Below are 8,968 nucleotides of genomic sequence, written 5' to 3' on the forward strand. Positions count from 1 at the left end.
CACTGAAACACACACACTACACACACACCTACATGTACACAACCACAGTCACTCTGAAACACAGGCACAAAACACACACAGACACACACCTACACATACACACACCAAGACAGACACACAACAGACACATAGCTATACATACACACACACATTCACACTGAAACACACAAACACACAGACTCACATGTACACACCCACACTCACGCTGAAACACACAGACATACAACACACATACAGACACATATTTACATGTACATACCCACACTCACATTGAAACACATACAGCACACACACATACATGTACACACTCACACTCACACTAAAACACACAGACACACAGCACACACAGACACACACACGTACATGTACACACCCACAATCACACTGAAACAGACACACAACACACAGACACATACCTACACATATATATCCACACTCACACTAAAACAGACACATAACACACACACTCACATGTAGATACACTGACACTGAAACACACAGACACAGTACACACACAGACACACACACACCTGCACACACAGACACACACACTCCCAAAACATATGGAGCTCAGGGTTCACTCCTTGGAGTGCAGTGGAGTGCACGTCCTGCACGCCTTCTCGATGGGTGGTCTGGCGTCACTGCAGTGTGAACACTGTGGCAGGGCCCTGTCTCGGCCTCCTGTCTGCACTTCCAGGACGGCCTCAATTTGTCTGGTGGCACAAAGGCAAAGTGGAAAAAGGTGAGAAACTGAGCATCAGTTGAGCCTAGTGTGAGTTCTGTTTGGCCTCTGCCCTGAGCTCCCTGCGTGGCTATAGTGGGATAATCAATGCTCTTTTCAGTGGGTTCCTCTTATAATTAAGAGCCTATGGCAGAGACTGCCCATTTTATTCTCCTCAGGAACAGAGTTGCATTTTTGTTTGCGAATGGGACTGCCTGCAATAAAGACTGCATTTCCCAGCCTTCCTTGCAGTGGGAGTGGTCTTATAACCAAGATCTAAGTGAAATTGTTATTTGAGACAGAGGAATTTACTCTGTAAACTGCTGACTCCGTTGCAAGGAGTCATTTTTGCCATTGGGAATCAGGACATGATGGCTGGAGCTCCAGCAGCTGTATTGGAACATGAAGTAATTTGGAGGACAGAAGCCAGCTCCAAGGATGGGAGAGAAAAAGATGAAAGGACTTTGGTGCCTTGTGCCCTTGCCACTTTTTGGCGTTACAGTGCCACTCCTATATTGCCATCCCAATTCTTTTATAGAAAAGTTTATGTTCTAGTTTATATAAATAAGAGTATAATTTCAACTCTAGTGTGTTTAAGCCACCATGGTTTTGGTCTCTAATTCTCATGACTGGCCACAGACTACTATTAATTGAAGCAGAACCTGACTCATAGTAAGTGCTTAATATGTAGTAGGATTATTGTGAACTTGTCGGAACAGTATTTATGAAATTTTGTTTTTTACTGTCTAATTTAGGTTGTTCGTGGCATAGACATGCTTATTACACGTCTCTTACAGAGTTGCCGTAAGACTAGGAATAGTATATGTAAGCACCCAGCACACGGTGGGGCAGGGCAGAGGGGCTCACAGAGAATCCCTCCTGTCAACGTCTGTGGGGGTCTGACCATGGATTCCCTCCCATGTGCGCTTTGCAGCTATGCAGAACTGGCAGTGTTCACCTCGAGCCTCACTGGGCAGACACACACCTAAAACATGCCTTGCCAGCTCCCTCAGGCCCCAGGTAGCAAGGCAAGAGGGCAGCACCAAAGATGCTGGGCCAGGGGCTGCAGGTGGTTGATCCTTCACGAGAATGCACTGGCAGCATTTCCTCTTGGCTGATCTCGCCGGTGGCCCGTGGGTTCCCTTCCTGTCGCCCACTTTCCTCCTGGCCCTGCATGAGGAGGTGAGCAGTGTGCAGAACACCACGTCCTCCACACCTTCTTGATCTTGCCTTTTTTCTCCTCTGCTTTTTCTTCTTGTTATTCCCTCCCCACTTCCTTGCAGGCTGGAATACAAGCTCGTCTCCAAGCTCAAATCTTGTTCATAATTCTTTTTTTTTTTTGAGACGGAGTTTCGCTCTTGTTACCCAGGCTGGAGTGCAATGGCGCGATCTTGGCTCACTGCAACCTCCGCCTCTTGGGTTCAAGCAATTCTCCTGCTTCAGCCTCCCAAGTAGCTGGGATTACAGATGCGCGCCACCACACCCAGCTAATTTTTGTATTTTTAGTAGAGTCGGGGTTTCACCTTGTTGACCAGGATGGTCTCGATCCACCCTCGTGATCCACCCGCCTCGGCCTCCCAAAGTGCTGGGATTACAGGCTTGAGCCACCGCGCCCGGCCCTGTATTCATAATTCTTAACCTCAGCACATATGAGAATCCCCTTTGAGAAGCTGAAGGAAGCTGTGGCCACTCCCCAGGAAACGGAGAATGTGCCCCTTATGGGGACCAGGCTTCACTTGGCAGTGTCATTGTGGCGTGGCTTTGACCTCACCTCCCAGTGTTCCTTTGCGTGGACTCAGCCATGCTATATGTCCCCTGTGACTTTTCAAGTGACTCCCAGACAACATGCACAGTCTCGATTCAGTTACTGATATGTCCGTTTTTGGAGACGCTCAAAACTTTGAATGTACTTTAAAGCTGCACTTCTCCCTCCTGGAGGCTTGCATTTGGGAAGGAGGGCTTGCTTCTTTCTCGTGTCCCCTATGCACCACATCTTTGCTGCCTCTTCCATCTCACCAGCCTTGGTTTTTAGGGCCCCTCTGTGTCAGAACGAGCAGAGGAGGAAGAGGTAGAGAACCCGAAAATTCCTACCTGACTACAGCTGCTGCACTCCCCAGCCTTGGCAGAATTTTAAAGCTGGCTGTTCTGGGGCCCCTTCCTGCCTCTGCCCAGCCTCCATTGCTAGCAGGCCCTCCCTTGCAGCTCCCGTGGCAGCTACGCTCATTTTCTGTGGTTGCTGTAACTGGTTACTAACAACAGTGGTTTAAAGCAACACCCTTTTATTATCTTGCAATTCTGGAGGTAAGCAGCCCTACGGTCAACGTGATGGCAGGGTCGCACTCCCTCTGGAGGCCCTAGGGGAGAATCTGGTTTTCCAGCTGCCAGCATTGCGTGGCTTATGGCCCCTTCCTCCATCATCAAAGCCAGCATGGAGTCTCTGCATCTCTCTGACTCTCTGGCCTCTGGTTCTCCCAGCACGTCTCCGTCTCCCTCTTCTAAGGACCCTTGTGATTAATTACATGGGGCCCCTTCAGATAATCTCACCACCTTAAGATCCTTCACTTAATCACAGCTGCAAAGTCGCTTTTGCCCACAAGGTAACAAGTTCATAGGTTCTGGGGTTAGGAGATGCACATCTCCTGTGGGCTGTTATCCTGCCTGTCCTGGCAGCAGACACTCTCCCTTCTGACTGCCGGTTGCTCCTGCTTCGCTCAGGACTGCTCTGGTTCTTTTTGCTGAGATACGTGGACCCCTCTTTTATATATATATATATATATATATATATATATTTTTTTTTTTTTTTTAAAGGCGGGGTTTCACCATGTTGGTCAGGTTGGTCTTGAACTCCGGACCTCAGGTGATCCTCCCGCTTTGGCCTCCAAAGTGCTTGGATTACAGGCGTGAGCCACCATGCCCGGCCAACCCCTCTTAACATCTTTAACACATCAGTTCTTTCTCTGCTCTGGACCAGCTCAACACAGCTGCTTCTTGGCTGGGCAGCCAGAAAAGCAGGAAGTCAGTCACCAACCAGCTTGGGCGAGGGTCAGGTAGATCACCTCCCTCAGAACTTCCTCTGCTCCCAACTCCTGAACATTTCATTCTCTCAACATGGGTGAGCAATTCAGGTGGCTTCTCTACTCACTAAGAAAAATTGTGCATTCTTCTATGGCATCTGATTTTGAAACTTGTCCTAATAAAAAGTTCCATTTAACATTCGGTAACATTTACATAAAACGTTGCATATGACTTTGGGGAGGTTACTGAATCCAATCCCTTGGCCTGGGCCATATATATATTTTTAAATCATTAAAGACTAGTCAAGGGAAGCAGTGGGAATGGAGAAAGAACACAGCAATCTGTAATTGGTTGTGATCAATTCGTTGTAAATACCGCTGTACTTGCACCAGCCTTGACGTTATTTTAAGAAGTCCTTTTCTACAGTTTCAGAAACTGTAGAGTTTCTAAGAGTTTGGCCACATTCAATGCTCCTATAGAGGTGACTCCCATATAGTTAACGTCATTCCAAGTTCCCTTTTTGAAGTGTGATTCTACATTGCCACCTGATTGCTGCAAATTCCTTTCAAAGTCCCACTGTAAACGGAATCTCCTCGAGCCCAGGAAGGGCTCATTGTCTTCAATCCCTCCCACTGCCTCTCTGGGGTACTTTATTCTGTCTCTTGGGAGCCCCAGAGTTAGCCACCAAGTCCTCCAGTCATCTCAGTTCCACGCCCCATCCCGTACGGCTTCTTCATGGTAACATGGATCCGTGGGTCCATGGATTAATTGCTGCAAGACATCCATCCACAGATGCAATATTGTAGTCCGTTTATCTTGCAAAATATCCTTCTGACTTTCCACATCCTACCGACAGTTTGTTAAGATGCTAAAATAAAAAATGGAATGGATGGTCATTTCCAGCCATCAGAAAGACTTCCTCTCAGCCAGGGACCAGAATACTCAGAGCGCAGTTTGTGTATATTTGCCAAAAGTTCCTGCAGCCACAGGCATGGCGTTGCTCTGCTGGAAGATGCTATCTGGTCACCGAACTGTCATCTCATTTCTAAAATTTTCCGTGCACTCTTCAACTCCAGCGGCTTTGCCAGTTTTCTGGTTGCAATCAGTGAATGTTCCTGCCCTGCTGAAGCTTCTTTACTGTTCCCCATAGCGCGGGTGGAGGCATCTCCTTGCATGTTGATTCTTGCTTGCTGTTGTCCCCTCAGCCTTCACGTCTCATGAAAACCATTCTCTCGGCAGAGTTGAAGGAATGCGGCGCCCTGGACTCAGAGAGGGTTGAGTGGCAATGAGTCAGGAGGGTGCTGATCTCCCAGCAGAACCAGCAAATATCACTGAATTACGGTGAGGATGAGAAAGACACATTGATCAGTACTGTCCCTAGGAAGGAAGGACTCTGGACTATTGAAGGTGGCCCCAGTTTCCTTCAGGACTTCGGTTAAGAGGGGTTTTGTTTTGTGGGTCTGGGACCAGAGGAGTTGGAATTGCTGGGTCTGAGAGGAGAGGCCGAGCTCTTAGCCAGGGACTTCTCTTCCTCACCTTCCCTAGACCATGTGGCCTCTTTTCTCCATCAAAGTGAGGTCAACATTTAGGAGACGTAGGTTTGTAGAAGTCTGAGACCATGAGCTTCCTGGGGCAGCCAAATTCTCTCCTACAAGGTTTCCAGTATCGTGCCGTAGCTCGGTCTTGGTAGGGGATTTCTCTCTGCTGAGCATTCTTGCCCTTTTCTCCTATTGTTCACAGCTGCTCCTATTCCTGGACTCTGCTGAAGAGCAATCTCTTCCAGGAAGTGCCTTCTGATTGCCTGGTCCATCCTCTGCCCAGGCTAACACGGATGCCACTCCTCTCCGGCCACACTTCCATCAAAACAGGCAAGCTGTCCTCCTTCCACTGCTCTTGGGCTCTGCCTCTGAAACTTCGCTTTGCATCCTTTGGGACAACAAAGTCAGACTGTCTCAACTCACAGCTGGCTCCACCATTGACCAGCTGCGTGGCTGTGGGCAAGTTACTTACACTTAACGTGCCTCAGTCTTCTCATTGGTAAAATGGGTATAAAATAGTTCCCATTCATGCTAATGAAATGAGATAATCCAGGCAGAGAGCTTATAATGGTTTTCAAAAATGTTGTTGTTCACTTATTTTTGTGGTTGCTATTAACATTGCTATTTACTGTATTTCTGACAAGTAGCACAGTTCTTGATGTTGAATGAATCGCTGACAATGTTCACACACACACACGCACACACTCCCAAGCGCCCAAGAGTTAAACTTTCTCTCCTCTGATTCATTCTTTGTGCCCAGTCAGTCATAAGGTCCCATTGGGTCATTCTTCAGAACACCTGTCAAAAGCCACTGGCATGGAAGTGCATGGCGCAGGGTTTAGTTTTTATTCACATCTATACCTCCAGGGCCTGACACAAAGTCATCTCTCAAAAACATGGTGGGTGAGCGAAAGCCTGAACACATGAATGATTGAATGAATAAAATCCTTTTCCCACGGACTGAGTTCCCACAGCTGCCATCCAGCCCACTCTTCACGACCCCAGACTCAGGTAACATCCTGCCCGTTCCCACACTGGCCGCTCTGGCCTCTCCCTGCACAGCAGAGTTCCTTTTACCACCACTGCTGTGAGGTCTTCAGCTGGTTCCCAGTGGCCTAGCAATTAAGGAACAAACTCGCGATACAACTAACGTGTTTATAGCATCACTTCTGCTTATATTTCCCCAGCTTGTACTTCTGCCAACATTAGATGAGAATGCCTTTTCCACAGCCCCTGCTGGCCTCCCCAAGTCCCTTATAAGCACCTAAAATGCATTTATACCATTCTGGGAACAAATATAATGGGATCCTGCTTCACAGCTCAGAAGGCAAATGGCAGCTGCCTAACAGCTGAGCTCCCCAAATGCCCTCACCAATAGGAAGTCCAGCTCCTTCTCCCCCTACAGCCAGGATTCCCTTGCAGCCTCAGCACAACCCAGAGGGTCACAGGGCGGCTGTCCTGGCTGTCAGAGCAGCATTCAGAAGTGGCCCTTGCGTTTGTTGATCCCATCTGGAATTTGTGTTGGTGGAAGGAATGCCCTGGGGGTTGAACTATTTGTTTATTTATCTACTTATTTTGCACATGGCTCTCTAGTTTTACCCACCCCATTTGTTGAATAGTCATCTTTTGATTTTTAATTCATAAATTTTGTAATCATGGGATTGCCAATTGAGGACAATGGCGAGACAAGTCTCAATCATTTTGGGATTTATTTGCTGAAGTAAGGACATGCCTGGGGGACCGGCCTCTATGCCTTTCTCTGAAGATGATTTTGAGGGCTCCAGATTTAAAGGGGAAAGGGAGGGACATTGAGGAGCCCACAGTGTTCACATAAACAAAAGGCATAAAAGAAAAATGTGAGGAATCTGCATTTTACATAACAGACAAAGTTGGGTAGAGGAACAATCAGATACACCCTGTAAGAGGAAATTAAATGTTGGGACCCCAAATTCATTTAGCCAAAGGGAAAAGTCAAGCTGGGAACTGGGTCATGCAAGCCTGCCTCCACCTTTTAGTTTCTAAGTAAGATGGCTGCAGGAGGAAAAGCTATTCACCTCTCCCATATTCTGCCCACAAGGAAATTCCTGATGAGATGTCAAAACTTCACCATGGCAATGCAAATTGATAGCTTATCTTTAAAAGTTCGGTCACCCTGACCCGCCAGACACAAACTTCATTGTCTTATTTGCAGAAATTGCCACAGCCACCCCAACCTTCCGCAGCCACCAGTCTGATCAGTCAGGGGCGTCAACATCAAGGCAAGACCCTCTGCCGGCAAAGAGTATGACTTCCTGAAGCATTTTTAGCAATAAATCATTTTTAATTAAGGTGTATAGATTGTTTTTATACATGATTCTATTACACACTTAATAGACTACGCTGTAGTGCAAACACAACTTTCAAATGCACCGGGAAACAAAAAAAATTGTGTGACTCACTTTATATCAATATTCACTGTATTGTGGTGGCCTAAAATGAAACGCTCCATGTCTCCAAGGTATGCCTATGTAAGAAATTGCAAAACTAAAGCAGGAAAGGCAGAGAAGCAAACCTCTAGAACACCGAACTGGGAAGAAAGTAGTGATTTATTCTGCCAGGGGCTGCGGAAGTGGGGCGGTGGGGGCGGTCTGGGTGTCCAAAACAGCCCCGGAGCAAAGAAAATCCCTGCCATGATAAAGGCTTACAACTCTAGAAATTGCATGTGAAAAGGCCTTGGTCCATGGAGTAGGCATTGGGATGTAGCTTAGGTGGGGTTTTGATTCTGTTTAAGTACAAACAATGCCTTCCGGAAAGATTCTTCCACACCAGGCCTGCCGTCCATAGAAGGCCGATTAAAGGTGGCGCCCGGTCTGCTAGCCTTTACTTCTACTGAAATGCAATGTGGAAGTCAAGGGGAAGGTGGGCTTAGATGCTTAAGGGTGATTAAGGGTCTTCCTCCTCAAACATATCTACAGCGATTGCGCCATTTTGCATTCTGACTGGCAATGAATGAGAGAACCACTTTACCCACATCTGCACCAGCATTTGCTGTTATCACCATTTTAAATTTTAGCTATGTGGTATCTCATCAGGATTTTAATCAGCATTTGTCCAAGGACTAATGACATGGAGCCTATTTGCTAATAACTAGTCTTCTTTTTATGTGTTTAATTGCTATTTGTTTATGTTTGGTAAAGTATTCATGCCTTTTATTCATTTATTAATTGATGTGTTTGTTTTTTTACTATTGAGTTTTTGGGGTTATTTATTTTTTCTGTTTATCATTTTTTATGTATGTGATTTGAAAATACATTTTTTTCAATTTGTAGCTTATCTTTTCACGTAACAGTGTCTTTATTAGAGTAAAACTTGAAATTTTCCACTTGTATGTTTATTGCATCACTGTTCACAATAACAAAGACTTGGGATCAACCCAAATGCCCATTCATGAGACTGGATAAAGAAAATGTAGCATATATACACCATGGAATACTATGCAGCCATAAAAAAGGAGGAGTTCATGTCCTTTGCAGGGACATGGATGAAGCTGGAAACCATCATTCTCAGCAAACTGACCCAAGAGCAGAAAACCAGACACTACATGTTCTCACTCACAAGTGGGAGTTGAACAGTGAGAACACATGGACACAGGGAGGGGAACGTCATACACTGGGGCCTATCATGGGGTGGGGACCTGGGGGAGGGATACCATTAG

Source organism: Sapajus apella, unplaced genomic scaffold, assembly GCF_009761245.1.
Source record: "Sapajus apella isolate SASKATOON/1434 unplaced genomic scaffold, GSC_monkey_1.0 scaffold65, whole genome shotgun sequence".
In the NCBI taxonomy this organism is placed as follows: domain Eukaryota; kingdom Metazoa; phylum Chordata; class Mammalia; order Primates; family Cebidae; genus Sapajus; species Sapajus apella.